The following is a 19,233-nucleotide window of genomic DNA, read 5'->3' on the forward strand; positions in this document are numbered from 1 at the left end:
ATCAACAAGGGTTGCAATAGGACTTGACCAGTTTTGCAACATGTTTTAGGCAATCATTAGAATATGGTGGGGCCCATATTGTCAACCATATATTACATGATGTAACATTTTCATAATTAAAATTTAGTAAAAATTATTTGGTGATATGCACTTCTCGAAAATAAGTTAAATGTTCATTTCATAAGTTTCAAAAAATATAATTCAAACTGAATTTACAAAAATAAATAAACTTGAACTATTATTTACTTTACAAAAGTTAAAATAAACTTAAACTTGTTAGATAGCCCTTGTTCTATTTAATAATACAAATGGTGGCATCAAATTTTAATCGGAGCCAACATAAAACACAAGGGAAATGCCGCCCTCTAAATGATTTTTTCCGCTTCCCAAGCTTGAGTATCTTTGACCTAATATCTACATGTATTGAAAATTACTAAAACACATTAATACATTGAATGTTTTGAAATTTGCAGATAAAAACTCTAAATAATTACATATATATATCTACTCTTTGATATTAGAATGCCTGCACATTATACATTAATATATTAAACTTGAAATAAGTAGTAAGATATATAAAACTAACACATCATATATATGGATGAATCAACTTGAGCAAGTAGTACCAAAATATTCCAATTTGTTATATAGGTAGTCATGTACGTATTATAAATCAACTTTTTTTGAATGGCTAAAAATAACAGCATAAATGATGTACTGTAGTTATGCTTGAATGTATTAAAAAAAGTAAGGCATTCTGTATAACTTGTAACAATCAATCCTTCCAGAAGCTTTTTTTTCTTAAAAGAACAACGGTCAACCTCAGAGAGAGAAAATTTGTGGCTGCCTAACTTCATTTGTGGGATACCCTGTGACAACAATGTATCCTCTGTCTTCTGCAATTTATACAAATATAGAAAAAAACTCACAAAGTTAAGTCAAAAAAATAAAATAAATCTATGTAAAATCATGGCTAGTTAAATATGAAAATCATTTATAGATATCAGAACCATTTATATTGGGTCAATCTGAAGCATCCAGATATGTGTCGATAAGCATCTGAAGCATGCATGGACTGGAAGCATGAGAATTACAAATGATAAATAGAAAGACCTTTCATCTCCCGATTTAAATACAACCAGAAGCACAGATGGAACTAATTTATGCCGGCGTACAGAGTGCACAAAAACTCTATCCATCTAATATACATGGTTCAGATAGTGGCAAACTTATTCTGCTTCAAATGGCAACTGATAGTGCATGCTTAATTTTTTTTTAGGACAAATAATTCAAATAAAAAGTATAACAACGTGTGCTGCTAATATATTATGTAACACCTCTATTATATTGTTTACTATACAATAATCTCGATAACACTTAGCTGAGGAAGTACTCGCAGTCTAGTAAATGAGTGAGAATATCCTCACACCTTGGTTGTTCATGCACTTCTGTCCAGCAATTTACGTAAACTAGATAAAGTTAATTTTTTCAAAATAGCACTAAAATATTAAGATAAAACTGATAAATATGATCTAATGCGGAGACCTTCTACTAGTCCTCCAAGTTGACCTACATGGATTTCTAGTCATGAGCCCTCATGTGCAATAGTGGAAACAATCTATGTAGATAAAACAAAGTCAAGATCAGACTAAATGCAAATGAAGCAGAGATGTTAATCACAAAGAATATACAGATGTTGTATACAACTTACCCTCTCACGAGCTGAGAGTGTACCATCCCATGGCCTACTTAGTGTTAACAACTCCCACATTATTATCCCCAAGGCTAAAAATATCATATTTCTCGTTTATAAGTGAGAAAGTTGCATTTTATTGATTCCATTAATATAAGGAATTTACTTAAGCTTAAGTATATGTGAACTTAATATACTTAAAACACAACAAAAGTAGTAATATACTAACTTACTTACTCCATTAATTTGAAACATCTTTTTGTACTGCTAAAGCAATTTTTGGTACAGTTAACACAAAATGATGTTGCTAGTGAAGACAGATAAAGCAACACTACAAGAAAACAAGCCTAAATACAACCGCACATATACAACCGACATCAAATTCAACCATTTTCAGTTGAATGTAATGGTGCGTCTAAATTCAACCGCATACGGTCGTATTTATATATGGTCGTATTTACGCGGTCAAATTTAGTACTAATTACAACCGAATAAATACAACCGTATTTGTATGCAACCGTATACGGTTTTAGTCGTGCTCCTAAATTCAACCACATTCCGTCGAATTTAGCCTTACTTATTAGAACCGAATAAATACAACCAAATTTATATGCAACCGTATACGATCGAAATTCAACCGTATTCGGTCGAAATTAGCCTTGCCAAAAAATGGAGGGAAATTTCTCGCCAACGAATTTTGTACTAAATTCATTCGATTTTGGTCGAATTCAAATTTTAAAAATGGCGAAAAATTTCTGAAAAAATATAGAATAAAATTTACACGAAATTTTAACAGTCAACTAGTAGTTTGACCAGTATTTCTTAATAGTGTTTAGTCCCATATTAATGTTTCAATTTTTTTAAAAAAAATTATCAATGATCCAAAAATAAGGATATGAAGATCTGCATATATAAGTGATATGATAAAAAATTTAGGAAAAATAAATTTATTTGGTTTGCTATTTTAACAGTCAACTAGTAGTTTGACCAGTACTTCTTAATACTCTTTAGACCCATATTTATGACATGATTTTTTCAAAATAATTTATGAATGATCCAACCATAAGAATTTGAAGATCTATATATATTAGTGATATGATATAAATTTTAGAAAAAAATAAATTTATTTGGTTTCCTATTTTAACAGTCAACTAGTAGTTTGACCAATAACTCTTACTAGTATTTAGTCCCATACCGATGTTTCGATTTTTTAAAATTTTTTTATAAATGATCCAAATTTAAGGATATCAAGATCTCTATATTTTAGTGATAAGATAAAAAGTTGAGAAAAAATTAAATGTAATAGGTTTGCTATTTTAATAATTAACTAGTAGTTTGACCTGTATTTTTTACTAGTGCATTGTCCATACTAAATCTAAAATATTAAATAAATATCGAACGATCCAATTATACAAATGTTAAAACGGTTAAAAGAAAATGTTATATGCAAAATATCAATAATTTTTAATTGTTATTCCTTGATTATTTTAACAAAAAAAATTAATTTAACAATAGAGAATTTCACTACATGTCTATTTTTGGTATTTTTGATAAAATTGATCAAAATCATGAATTCAAAATTTTCTTAAAATAATGAGTTCTCAAAAATAAATTTTAAATTTTAGAGTATTATAATATTTGTAAGTAAAATATTAATTAATATTATATGTCCTATAAAAGGTAACAAATTATATAATAATATTAATATTATTTAAATTAACACTCCTAAATTTGACTGAATACAATTATATTTAGTGCCATATCAGCGATCCGCGTGAGTTATATCTAACAGATCAAATTTAACTACTATCATAAAAATCCAACGATTGAAGTTATATTTTATAAAAAATATTTATAAACAAAAATAAAACAAAATCATATAAAGTATAAAACCCCCCACCCCTGACCTATGCGTCCCTCCTTATCCCTTAAGCCGCACTTGTTTTTCTCCGGCTCCCTCCCCCCTCCATCTCCCTCTCTCTCTCACCCCCCTCTCTCTCTCTCCGTCTACGTCCTCGACTACAGCCCCCCCACGACATCGCCACCAGCGTTCTCTCACCGGCCGCCATCTGGTCATACTCAGGCGAGCACCTTCGTCGATCACTCTTTTCCTATTCGCACTCATCTCCTCCCGATCTATCAAGATTCTTCGTCGTCAAGATTCTTCATCTTCAAGTTAATTACATATATACTTTATCATTTCTAGCCTTTTTACGTTTGTTTCTTATTTATAGGTTTGCTAAAATCTAATTATTGCTTTTGCTTGTCTTTATCTCAAATTTATCTCTTATTTTACATTGTTTCCGATCTTTTTTAGTTTTCTGTTTCATTTTGTATTACAATTTATATGTCATTTGTATTATTTTTACTTGTAGATTTGATGAATAATTTGTGAGCTACATTTTATTATATGTTATTGACTTCTTGTTGATGGATTCGGGTCACAGTACACTCTTGGATTTCTAATATTTAAGTAGCGACCTTTGTGTCGAAATGTTGGATGTAAGTTGTGTGGTCAGGATGAAGGTTGAAACAGTCTTAATTGTAGCTGTAGTAGTAGTAATTGATGATAAAGTGTTTACTGTGATGAAAACACAAATATAACGGGAAACGATTTGCCTTGGTTGCCGGATTTTTTGATACTCACTGGAATCAATGGTATGCACATACTACTTGTTTGTTTCATATATGTGTTGGTGGTTCACACTTGTTTGTGGTAATTATCAATTCATATCATTGGTCAATTATGTGGTTACCGAGATTTTTCCTTATGTAATTTCCTATTTTTATTGTTCTTATTTTTTGGCAGATTCAATTGTTGGAGCATATATATTTAGTTGTCAAGGGAGTAATAACTGAAGATATGAGTTATATTAATTATGTTGTGAGTAATAGTGTAAGGGTTTCACATGATAAGTTCAATCATTGAGTATTTCAAGATTTTCCCATTAAAGCTAGGCGAGAAATAGAAAATGAAATACAAAAGAAATCTAAGAAAGTTGGCCATAAAGGAGGAGGTGAATGTGTCAATTTCCCTCAAAAGAAAATGCATATTGTTGATGCTGAAAATGATTTAGTTGGAATTGATATTTTGCTGGTAATAGTTCCATAAATTTAGGTGATGAGGCTGAGTTTGTTGGTGACACGTCAGTAATGTAAATCATAATAAATTTGATGTGAGGGTGGAGTTGACGGGAAATGATTATGCTATACCATCGTCAATCCCATCATTTAATCTAGGGATTTCAAAGATCCCCCTCTGTATCAAGAACCATAAGTGCCAGTGATGAATCAGCTATAGCTTCCACTACACCATAAATGGCCTACAGCAACACCAAGAAAATGTTACAACAGGCCCAAAAAAGTGTTACCACAGCCAGAAAAAGGCCTGAGGTAACATAAAAATTAAGTTGCTTTTTTCCGAGTTACCTTTGGCCCCTAAGGTAACATTCTTTTACCCTGATGCAACCTTAAATTTTATGTTACAATAGGCTTCAAAGGTAACATCAAAGTATGTCTATAGTATCACACTATACATGTTACCTTTGCACTTAGAATTTGCAAAAAAAAATGGGCCCCACATGTAAGGCCACTGTGGGCCCCACATGTGGTTCACCAAATCTTTGTAACATTTTTTCCCTACTGTAACCGTTTTATAATAATTTGTATTATATTATACTAATTTGTTTATAATATTGAAGTACCTAATGTAACATATTTCTCAAAAAAAAAATTGACATGATTTGTTTGTAAATTGAACATGCCATAAACCTGTTTTTCATACAAGTCAACAAAATAAAATTCAAACAACCAAACAAAGAATCTGTATGCATCTCCACGTTATTTAGCTCCAATTACGGTATTTAAGAACATGATTATTCTTTGTTCTCCTTGAAAGAATCTGTATGCATCTCCTTATGTCATCATCTCTTCCGATTACTAGATCAAGCTTTCCTGACCTTGCCATACAAGTACATGGGAGTCTACCAGTGTGAATGAAAAGGACTCTTCTCCCTTCCCATTTGGTTGGATTCCCAGCCATCTGCTTCATCATTTCATAAGCAGCTTTTCCACTACAAGCAACACGTAATGTAAAAATTTCAGAAACCAAATAAATAGCCTTTGGTAAAACCACAACTGTCACAAAATTTAACAAGAGATATTTTCATTTTACATTTTACTAAAATAGGCATTAGTTTATATGGACCACTCTTTAAATACGTAATCATAAGAAGCATCTACTATATTGATTTAGTTAGTGGTATATGTATATTAATTTCTGGACACCTATATACTCTCTGCACCAGGTAACCTTGAAACCTATGAAATTTTAGTTCTTCTAACCAAATAAATAGCCCTTTTTTCTTCACAATTTATGCACTAAGAAATTCTAAAATTATATATTATAGTATAGTCAATAGTCCCAAATGCTTCAACAAAAATTAGCAAAACTTACCAGATAGTGCCACAAGGTCAACTATATCAAGTCCTTGTAGCTTAAATTTGGTCAGTATTGTCTGGAAAGTGTTGAGCCACTCAAACGCGCACCTCTCGAGTCCCTTCTTCCTAATGAAACCTCCCAACTAGGTCCACCAGTCTACATACAACATAGGAAATGATCAGTTTTATGTTTTTCATGTAAGGTTATAGTACTATTCACTTCACTTGTCATACTAGAGAGGTAAGTTTGGTGCATGTATATATATGATGTATAAATCGAACAATTTATAGTAATAATGACATGAACTATTTCATTTGTAGCAAGAGAAATTGTATGCAAAATGTTTAAATTTACCAAAACAGTAGAGTCCCTAGCAGCCAGAGCCATGATATCAGCACGCGAGACTGTCTGAGGGCACTCTCTCTCGAGTGTCGATTTTATCTGGTCGATAACATCAAAACCACGTACAGAGTTTCAGTTAGGGTTAGAACCTTTTTCACTGATTATACTACTGCTGTTGTCTAAGAGTATTGATGCATCACATCCCTGCATGGTGAAACAATGAATTAATTAGACATTAGACATGCACTTTTAATAGAAGATCAACCAGTTACTTTAACATCGGTTGATTTAAACCTTGACAAAGCAGTCATGGAAATGGAGGCGGGGCAGGGAAGCAGCCATACGAGTATCTTTTGCAACAGCATTGGAAATGATAGACTTGACTATCTGGACCGCATGTGGGAAAGAACGATAATAAAACTGAGGGTATAGACAACCTATATTAGTTTTGCGAGAGAAGTAGAGTGGTGCAAATGTTAGAAGAGTTATAAGCATGAGAATGCTAATGGAATTAGCCATTTCCGTTTACTCTCTTGTATAAAAATCAAGGCTTATGATTTTATGAATGTTGATAATAAATAGCTGGTTTATATAATAGGGGTTATGGGGAGCAGGAATATAGTTGGTTTATATAACTTCGTGTTTGTACATTCATTTATTTGAGTTTAGGTTTTTATGGAGCAGGAGCACCTGCTCATTGACCAAAAACTACAGTCCTGCATTATAATTTAGTACCAAACCAGGCAATATTAATATTTAAATTGTTCTAGTTGATAGTCGGATAATTGCGAGGCTGAAACTTTCATGGTCTGGAGTTGTTAGCTGTACAACTAGGTACCTTCTCAGAACTGACAAAGTTACAACTTCTTTCTAGTTTTAGCATTACTTTATATCCATATTTCAAGTGGAGTACAACTAGGTGATTTAGTAGGGAGGTAGAGGACATGAATTACTTTTTCTAGGTAGGTAATTAAGAGTTACAGAGAAAGACAACTAGAAATCACCTTGCAACATAGAATGCTGAATTTTCCAGCATAAATAACTTATTGCTACAACCAATGGCAAGAGCACCGCCTGAACCACCTTCACCGGTCAGAATTGATATTGTTTGTACTTTCAGGCCAAATATAGCTCTCAAATTATATGCAATTGTTTCCCCTGTATTCTATTTTTATATATGAATTTACTTTTTATTACGCACAAATCTCCTAAATACTCTGAGACAGCCCTTAAATTACTAACCTGAATTCCGGCTTCGCAATATACTACAATCTTTGACTAACAATATTCAGGTAAGACATATTATCAAATACATTAAAATGGCATGCAACTGCACTTTTCTTTAATCCTCTGCTTACCCAACCACTAATCACAACTACAAACATATAAATGATTACATTAATATCCTAAATTAGGTACTACCAACCAAAACTATTAGCTTGAATTTACTTACACCATTACAATATAACAAAGTGACATATAAAGACAAACATATGCATCTATTGAATTGATTAACCGAATATACAGAAATTAAAACCCGAAAAGTTGCGAAAAACTACCTTTGGAGAAAACAGGGGTTTGTCTCCAACACCTATATATAGAATCAATTGAAAACATGAGTTGAAATTATTATGTACACATTATTATGTACACATTTAAACAATTAAATTAAAATTGAGATGAAATTAAGATGTAATTTGTAATTAGAGCTATGAGTTGTGCGATTTTACGTACCATTCCGATGTTGAAACAGTGAGATTGGCGAAGCGGGTGCGAAACGAGACGATGGAGAAGATGTGGAACCCTGTCGCTTTTACCATTGAAACAGACCACCAATCTCCGCAAGCATCTACAAACACATAAACATATAAAAAATAATAACACAAAAAAACCCTAATTGTAAAACCCAATTTGGAAAAATACCCTAATTGAGAAACCCGATTTCAGAAGAAGAACCGATTATAAAACAAGAAGACCCGAAATTAGTGAAGTCCCAAACCAATTATGTTGAGAAACAAGAAGACCCGGTTGAATCCTTCTACAGTGAAGCCCCAAATCCTAGCTAATCTATAATTTATTTTGAAATCCCAAATCTATAATTGTTCAATTGAAAACTGAGAGATACCGAGAGAGAGATATGTTTAGACAGATAGAAACCCTAGCTCGAGTCCAATTAGTCAATTAGCCACTGTGAGAGAAAATGAGAGAGAAAATGAGAGAGAGAGAGAGAGAGAGAATGAGAGGGAGATAAGATATGTCTGAAATTTTACCGCCTCTCTAAAAATTTCGAGCCCGCCTGATTGAAAGCCCAACTAATTTCATTTCTTTTTTTAATAAATTTTAAGTTTTAATAGGGTTTAAATTTTTTATTGATAAAAAATTATCAATTATTAATAAATACAGTTCATAAAATTTTTAAAAAAATAATTTATCAATCTTAACTAATATAAATATTTTTGCTTAATTATATTATAAAAATTGATTAATTTTCATGTCAAATAATTATATATATTTAATTGTTTGTAAAATGTAATACTTTTTTATCCATTAATACCCTATTGTAACATAAATTCCTACATGTTACTCGTATGTAACACTTTGAATCTATAGTAACATGTTATAATGGCTGTGGTAACATCAAAAATACTACGTTGCGGTAGGCTAAGATGAGCATACCTAAGGTAACACAATTTTGTAACATGCACGATTAAACCATTGCGATAGGCCATCTATGGTGTAGTGTTCAAGTGTAAAGTCGTTTGTTGTAGTAACTGTTGGTGCAGAAGCAGCAAGTACCAGCAGATTTGGCACAAAATTAGGGACATGGAGTCCAACACCACCAGTCTAACACCTCCAAATCCAGGGTAAGAGATTTGAGTCTCTATGCAACCGTCTAAACATATATTACCTGCATTAACTCAACAATCCAACAATACAACGCCAAATAACCCCAATCTCTTACACATACAAGTTAGAGCCTTAAAATGATTTTCAAAAGTAACATTACCTAATACAAACCAAATTTAATATCCAGGATCTCACACTATTAATTACACCCTCTACCTGAAGTTATATTAACAGCTAAACTTAATTTTACAAGGGTACCGAATAAACAACTAGACTTGAATACCAACTGTAACATTCCCGACTCAAACCTATACAACTGTCTTCTGCATTAACCATTCTGAATTGGCTATCTCAGGGTTGAATCTTTTACTTCCGTTCATTGTAGTGCAGAATAATTGACTATATTCTTCAGCTACTGAAAGGTTTAATAAATAAAGCAAGGATTAGCATAATAATGCTCAATAAGTATCCCACTCTAGAATAAATATATTCACAACTTATTAAGTTTGAAATTTAATATTATTTATTAGTATAGCCACCAAAAATGTTTATGGGATACGATTTCAAGATACCATATAGTTTAAAATACTATACAAAGGATAGTAACGTTCCCCAATTTCTGAGAATAACGTACAATTCAAATATTGTATAAAAGGGAGCAATAAAGCCCCAAAATAATATATAACTGATCAACAATAACTATGATCATTTTCATAATATCCTTTGTTATTAAGTTGTGAGCTAAGATCTTTATGGGGCAATAGAACAAATGTAAATATCTTAGTATCTTCTGGCAGAATAAGCGATTACAATTAAGTAGAGGAAAATACTAGCTATGAATTTTAGAGACTAAATTTCTTGTTAATTTTGCAGAGTCATTCTTATATTTTTCTGCATATTTTTGAAATTTATGCAAGTAAATAAATAAAACTTTAGAATAAGTTCATCGTAGAAGAGTCTCTTGCAAGTGAACACTAGTATAATGGATATTTATGCGCTACATTTTGTGTGGTTAGCTAGTGTTTAAAAGCATTATTTTTCATTTAATGTAATAGTGTAAAAATATTCAAAAGTAAATAATCTTACAACTAGTGTACTAGTAAATCTTTTAGCATTATATTTTTTCAGGAGCTCCAGGTAAATGTTGAGAGACAGTATAATGATTCAAGAGGTACATCGATGAGTAAGTATTGAAATCATAAAGTGGTTTTAATCGCGTGAGCCGTGAGTCTGTGAGATGATAACAAAGGCTAGATGCAAACCAAACCAATCCTTCATTTTTGCATATACATTTATGCTGCAAGTAGTTTTGTGCTTCTTAAAGTTGAGTTACGGGTGAACCTAAAGAAATTTGTATATTTTTACGTCCTCATATGCTTGTTTTCTATCTAACATAAGTGATTGAGCATGAATGCTAAGTGTGTTTCTTATTTTATGTAATGGCATCATTGACTCTGACCGGTGTGGCATGATATTGTTTGCAGAACTTTCAGTTGATCCATATGCCAAAGTACACTACTAGAAATATGGGACCAAACATCGGTTCAAAACCGATGTTAAAAAAACAATTTGTAAAAAAAATATGGAATACATCCAACCAAATTTGTAAAATATAGAGGTATACATTGATACCAAATTTACTAACATTAAGTCCAACAAGACCTCAATTCGGAGATTACTTTCCAAGTCTAAAATAAACATCCCAACTAAAAATAATAAAACCCAGATTCGCTAGTTATTACATCCAACATTCTAAATATATTTGACTACTTAATATGTACCATTTGTCAAATTTCAACAATTCCAAACATAAATCAAAATGATGGATGTAATTGTCACCAAACATCCGTTAATTAACCACCAACCACCAGCAAACACAACATCAATTCATATAGTTCAAGGAAAGCTATATATATAGATACTTAGCATTTTTACATTTTGTCTTAGATAAATTCAAGCACCTCCATCCGCACCTCATCCAGGTCCTGCCTTGTGTAGGACTTTCGAGTTTTGGCTGCCCACTAAATAACACAAGTAAAAATTAGCAACGAGAATATTATTAACCAGAATTGCCATATGTATAATTAAATATAAACATAACCAACTATTTATAATTTAACCAGAAGAGGACCTTTTATATATTTAACCGTAATTTTCTTCCTCAATCCAAAACTATACCAGATAGTTCCTTATCACTAATAGTTATCTATCATTACTAATAATAAAAATAAGATCCATCTGGAAATCACTAATAATAAAAAATGATAATAAAAATGGCACTCATATTTCATCTGTTTTGAAAAACTACAAAAAAAATTCTACATGCCATCTATCGGAAATGATTTGCATATATACCTTGGTAGTAAAAGATAGCTCCTTATCAGCAATGATATCTTTCATGTATCGCATTATAACATAGCCACATTCAACCTCTCCTGGTTGTTTGGGAGATCCCTGTTACAATATAAAATTCGAATTAGCTCCAGAAATTAATTAAAATTACAAAGTGATAAAAAAATACAAAAAACTTACAAGAAGATTCTTTATCTGAGGAGCTTTATTTCCCCTTCCAGTTTGAGCATTGTAGGATTTCATCGCCCTACATTGCAGAACAACAATAATACACATGATTATTTTTCAAATGGGAGAATATTTACATTATATATATTTATATATAATAACCAGAAATATATTACTCTGTTAATGATTTTTCCAACTCGTCAAAATGTGTTGGATGTGGCAGAGGGTTCAGAATATAAATGTCGTCATCCCAAATTACAACCAAAATCCAGTGGCAACTATGTTTATAAAAAAGAAAAAAGAAAAACACAAGTCAGAAATTTTAAAAAAACTACCTAAATATATTAATTTGTAAAAGCATGTCTAATTAAAAATACTTACTTATAATTATGTGGCATGAAGTACATGCGATAGGGACTACTATCTTTCAACCGATTAACAAAATAAGAATGAAAAGATTTGTTCAACGTAAATGTAGCTCCTGGATCGAAAAATCCATATAAGACCACATCATCATTCTTCCTCTCAATCTTAATCAATCTTTGCAAGAGCCTACCAGGGAGTGAATTACATTAATTCTAATATCCGTATAAAATATGAATATTGAATATGTAACGATAAAAAATTAACTTACGCCATATAAGCAGATATTGCAGCTTGGCCAATCATATCGAACTCCAACAATGCTTTCATATTTTCATACAATATAAAAATTGTTTTCTCAGTCCCAAACACGTCTGAATCACACAGAATCGGTATTGACTCCCCAGTGGCTTTCATGAAGACTGCAGCATGTTTGTATAACACCTTGTACTACTTTGGCACATTCTTGTTTAGCTTCATTTTGCTATAATCATCTTGAAGTTTCTGCAACTCATCTTTCCGCTTAGACTGCCCATGCAACACTTCCTTTTTCTTTTTCTACACAGAATTAAATAAAACAAGAATAATCGGTTATTATTGACATAACTACTATAGAATGCAACAATCAATTCAGAGTATATTGACATAATTTTTATATAACATACCGCCACATTTGGGTAGATGATCAATTCACGAGGCCATGCCACGTGAGAGCCAACTGCTTGGCGTACAACTTCAATTTCACCAGGTATGGGCACTGGAACCGATGCCTCTAGCTAGATGTGTCCGTCAACCGACACACGAACATGTCCGGGCTTTAGAGACACTCCATGTACTCAAACATTCATCTCTTCATGATCATCAAAAACTGTTCCAAAAGCAACATTATTCTCTATGCAATCCAGTGTAAGCTCACATGACTGTGGACCCTACATTATAGTGGGGGATTAATTTAATTTTATTGCATAAATCCCAAGTCTATAGGCATATATCTAGTATATCTTAATAATATTTTACCTTCTTTCTGCTCGGAGGAGAGGGGTCAAAACCAACAAAGTCTTCATCATTTACCAACAACTGTTTGGCACTCAGCGGTTTAACAGCAACTCCAACATTCCGCTTATCAGCAGCTCCCTCTTTATTAACAGGTACTTGAAAACATGATTTTTCAGAGAACATAGGAGAATGACCATTCGAAGCATTAACCAAGGCCTTAAGTTCAGCCATCTCCCGCTGATTTCTTTCCAACTGATCCAATAACTCTGCCTTAGTAATTTTAGTCTTTTTTGCTTTCGGCAAATTAAAGAATGTTGTTGGAGTGACAAAGCTGCCAACCCCTCGAACCCTTCCTGCGTGCTCAGGAGTCTGAAGTGATGTAATCAACACATCTTATGTTCCATGTGGAACAAATTCACCCTTCTCCTTCATTTTAAGTAACTCAGCCTGTAAAATTAATGCAAACAATTAGTGCATTATTTATGACGCAATTATCTTTGAAGGGAATGCAGTATTAAAAATATCACTTACAATTCTCGTATTTATTTCCGCCTGCTCTTCAGTAAGCTCATCAGGATTCTTTGGCATCCTAGCCTTCCACCAAAAAATTGCACGATAAGGTTTCTCTTTCCGCTTTAAGTTCCCTTTCTTTATCTGTTAAAAAAGAGAAAATGTTTAAACTCCCTTAAAACTTAGAATTGCAAAGCCAAATAGATATAGGTTCTTAATTCTTCTTCTCGCAAACCAATATACCCCTTCCTTGACAAGCGGTGATGATATTTCCGTTTACCCACTCTATTGCTCTGTAACTTATGCTGATCCTGCACCAAAATAAATTAGTAAAAATTAATAAATATTATTTAACCAAAATCTATTTAATCATTTAGAAAGTAAAATGGCAATCCTGTATATTTTATTAGTAGAATATATTCATACCAACCATTTGGGGCTCGTCCTCTCTGCAACAAATTTCTTCCAAGGTTCTTTACGAACAAACGCATACTTCTTCGGACGCTTCATCAATTTCTTCTTTTTTCCAATAAATGGCATCACATATTTTACATTTAAATTAGCTTTAAACTGCCTCCATTATTCACCTGCCGATTATAGCACAAGCTTGTCACTTTCCGGGGCAATTTTGAATGTGTCCTAAAGAGCCACATTGTATAAATTAGCCACATAATTTACTGTCACAATTTAAATAAAATGAAGAAGTCAACAAGGGATATAATTTACCTGGACATCATCCCATAATTTTGCTTTTAGATCACAATCCACTTTTGGCCAGTTTTCAGTGTCGATTGGAATCATTATCCTTGCGAGCATTCCTATGTAAGACTATAAAGTAGGCCTGGTATTTCCGATGGGAACTCCAAATTCATTGTATCTAACTTTAAATTTCTTTCCCTGAACTATCTTCACCACTACTTTATGAAGAGCTGAAACACCACGCGCACCTCCTAGCCTTTTTTTTGCAGATTCAGAAGTGGTCATCGTTTCTTCACCACTACTTTGAGTTTGATATTATGGAGGGACTTGAACCAACTTATCATTACAAGTCTCTGAAGTTTTGACATCAGGAACCATCTCATCCTCAACCTTTTCAGAGTTATTTCTCTTCCCGTCATTTTCTTCGAAAATTACTTTCTTGGTTTTTTGCTTTTTTACCATTTTGCTCCCTTAGTCTGCATTAAATTGAATATAAAGCCATCAGTTGAACAATGTATTTTTAGTCCGTCATTATTTACAGTCAAGAATAAATAATAAATTGTAAAATCAGCAACCATAAATTGGAAAATAGCACATGACTTTGGCTGGAAGATTAACCCTCTCTTCACCTTTCTTTGTCAACTTCCACCGAGAAAGTCGACACTTAGGACACTTGGTTGGATCAGCATGTACACCCCTGTAAAGTACACACTCATTCAGACATGAATGGAACTTTATATACTCTAGACCTAAATTGCAGAGGTTTTTTTTGCTTCATATGAATTCCTAGGTAACACATTATCTTTGGGAAGTAGAGACCCAACAGAAGAACGGAGGTCAGTGAAGGCACTATCGGTAATACCAAACCTAGGTTTCCAGTTATGCAACTTCAACATCGACTCTAACTTAATATAGTCACTACCCTCATATAGAGGTTGCTCAGCATCGGCTACGAACCTCCTAAACTGATATGAATCACTATCATATTGACCCGAGTTATATGCCGCTTCACAAACATCAACAGTTTCTGAAGCAGCGACATGCTCCTGATCTTGCTCTGACGCTTCATCAGAGGCTTGCTCGGAAGGTGGGTCTGGAGCTTTCTCTTCAGGTGGACAACTAGCACTTGAAGATTTAGGACCCGTAGTAGCAATCTCCCCGTGCGAAACCCAATGCACATAACCTAGACAAAAGCCATTGTCATATATATGGCCCCTGATTATTTTTATAGGGAATTTTTCAAAATTGGCGCATCGTCCACAAGGGCAAGGAATTTTGTTAAGATCTTCAGAATTTTCTTCAGCATATATCAAGAAGTCTTCCAACCCCATTTCAAATGCTAAAGAGTCCCTATCTTGCAAAATCCATATCTTATCCATCAAATTTCCCTACTTGATAGCCACTATGAATATTAAAAATCCAACACATACCTATTTATAATTAATTAATAAAAGGTATATCAAATTTGTGTTGGTTACTATAGGGATTAATTATATAAACTTAGAAAGGAGTAAATACCTTGACATCATAATAATTTATAGTACTAATTCATTACTCTAAGATCCTACACATATACCCAATTAATTACAAAACTAGACTAAATTTATAAACTAGACTAAATAAAACCAAGATATTTAAAACAAATTAAACCAATATATTTGAAAATATCACATAATTAAAAACCAATAATTCTGACATTCACAGCCCAGACAATTGTTAAATTTCCTACACATAAATAAAACTCATTAAGAACTTGAGTATTGAAACAAATTCAGCCCATAAATAAATAAATTAAAATTATCTGTTACTTGTATCTTGTATCTGTGAGAAGGATAATTATACAAAACAATTATTATTATACAACACAAAAGTAACAGATAGTTCATATCAGGAATGCAGACACTTGTTAATATGAGAGAAATGACTATTATACAAAACAAGAAATGCAGACTCTTGTTCATATCTGAGACTTGTTTAAATGCAACCCCCACAAAACATATAATTAAAAATAGAACAGAAACATTTACATTTATATCAGTGTACCTAAAATATTTACCAGGACATAAAATTTCCAAAAACAGGACATAAAACCCCCAAAAAGAAACAAACATAAAACCCCCCAAAAACATAAAACATTTGCACGCATAAAAAAGATAAACAGGATATTAAACGTAAAAATGAGGGAGATAAACCGTAAAGAAGAATATACCTCCAGATGCTCTTCAATGTTCCAAAACCTCAATGTTCCAAAACCTCAATGCTCCAACCTCCAGATGCTCTAAAGCGTCCACCTCCAGATGCCCCAACCTCCAGATGCTCAATTTCAAGTTTAATTTGCTCTAATTTGAAGCTCCAAATCTTGAACTAGAATTGGGGCTAAAATTAGGGTTTCGGCGAAAAAAGAGAAGAGACGGTGATAAGATGAGAGATGAGATGAGAGAAGACTAAGAGAGAAGTGGGGGAGAGATGAGAGTGATATGAGAGGTGAGAGAGTGACAAAAGAGACGAGAGATATGAAGGTCGGGGCAGAGATGAGGTCGCAGGAGTTATTTTGGAAAAGGGGGAATAAGAGGTTAGTGAAATTTTTGTTAAAATTAAAGGGGGAAAGTGTACTGAAATCGGGGGGAAAAAGATAAGTAATTTTTATTTTTTTAAAAAGGCCATAGACAACGGTTAACAAAATCAACCGATGTTAAAGTTAAAAGCATATTTCTGGCCTTTTTAATTTCTGAACATAGACAACGGTTACTAAGTAAAACTGATGTCAGTATTTGTATTCAACATCACTTTTTACAAAACCGATGTTAAACTGTATTTTAACATCGGGTGCATTATATGACGATGTCTAAGCACCGATGTCGTATCTACTATTTCTAGTAGTGGTATCTCGAAATGACTATGACTTTTAGAAGAATATGAACTCAAAACTGGTTTTCACGTTACTTACTCTTGCTGAATGGTATCGAAGAATCTTCAAGGATGCAGGCCCTAGCAGAGACGACATTGCTCTGTATTTTTATCCATCTAGAGTTGATACGTAATTTTAGACTTATTTCATGAGACTTATGGTTTATTTCTCCAATTATTTAAGTTTTTTTTCTATTTATGGAAAAAATATATATTCTAATTTATTAAGAAACATGTTAGCAAGCTATTTAATGATGCAGTCTCTTATTGATGATGTAGAATTGTTGTTGTTTCCATCAATAATCGTGTCCGCTGATTCTCAGAGTAAGCATCATAAATTTTATAATACTGATCTTATGTTATTTCCTGATAATTGATGTTTACAAGTCTTCACATCCCTCGCAACGTTTATCATAACTTTTTATCTTTACTTAATTAAGTTTGCCATTCTTGAAATTTATTTTAACAATTGTTCTATGATAAGGGGTTCACTATTAGAAAATATACTGAGTTAATTAGCTATTTTATATACATAAATTTTTATTTTAATCTTTCCTAATAAGAGTCTTACAGGTTGTTAAATCATCAATTTTATGCAGGATGTTGAATTGACAATACTTGGTGTAATTCCAAGTATTGTGAGGACATGGAGAACTACTTATAAATATATAGATGGGTATGGCTAGTTATCCATTAGGTAACTGAATATTTTATATTTTACTTGACCTTAATAATGTTGTGGGCAATGTTATAGTTTTAGATTACAACAATTTAAAAATAGCTGGATTGTGTCCATGTTTTCTATGTATGTATACATAGTGTATGCATACATAGTTATTTTGTATTCAATTACAAGCCAATGAAACACATGTCATTATGTATTGTGGAGGTACTCATATTGAAGGTGGATGGGTAACTGGGCAGCGTCAATCTTTGACAGCCTTTATGATAGGTTATTTTTTTAATGAAATTGCAACGTGGAGTTCATTGTAACATGTGCAAGTAACACAAATACCCTGTTTGGACTCCTTAAGAATACCATGTCTACATTGTCAATTGATCCCCTATGTCATGGTCTTTTTTATTTTCATGATATATAAATTGATTGTTCTGCTTTGATCTCCTGTGTCTCAATTTTTTTTTTATTTCCATGGTAAATAAATTAATTGTACCACTAATGTGGTCACAAGTCATGTCAGGCAAACTAGTAATATTGATGTACTAATAGTTTTTGATATGCAAGAAGAATAGTAATATTAATGTACTAATAGTTTTCTGATATGCAAGAAGAATAAATTTTAGTTGTTTCTTTAATTTCACCCTTGAGAGATTATAGTAATGAGTTTTATTCATTAATATAAAAATTGTTCATTATTTTGAGTTGTTTAAATCAATTTAATTGTTTAAACTGTATTCATCCCTCCCAATTAACATAAGATCTAAGAATCCTTTTAACATTCTCACCATCAATCCATCAATCCATAATCTCACAGTCACCTACAATAACAGGATCACAACGTATGTGTTCTTCTAGATGTGTGTACCCTTGTCCAAACATCTCAATCCAACAACATCATTTTTTAAGCATGTTTACTAATAGGCAATTATTTAGCCACCTATAAAAAAATGAAAAGTCTACACTTAAATGGTTGAATGAAATAAATTGAGAAATATTGTTGTCATTCTAGTGATTTTATGTCAACTACACACAAATATTTCCATTAAGATTATTTCTTTACATAAATTGTAACTTCTATTTTTATCATTAGCTTTTCTAGATAAAAGAAATATATAATACATGATTTTACATTCTAATAATATATTATGGTTGCTAAATTTTTATTTATTAATGGAAGAAGTTGTAGAAAGTGTGAATTTGTGTAGAGTTTTAGTTGGTGTTCAATTTTTTAAGGAA

General features: G+C 32.3%; 1 pseudogene; it reads right to left on the reverse strand.

Annotated features, from left to right (window-relative positions):
• Positions 1-4,938: 4,938 nt before the first annotated feature.
• Positions 4,939-6,995, reverse strand: LOC141696009 (peroxidase 72-like; annotated as a pseudogene).
• Positions 6,996-19,233: the final 12,238 nt, after the last annotated feature.

This window comes from Apium graveolens, chromosome 11 (genome assembly GCF_009905375.1).
Source record: "Apium graveolens cultivar Ventura chromosome 11, ASM990537v1, whole genome shotgun sequence".
In the NCBI taxonomy this organism is placed as follows: domain Eukaryota; kingdom Viridiplantae; phylum Streptophyta; class Magnoliopsida; order Apiales; family Apiaceae; genus Apium; species Apium graveolens.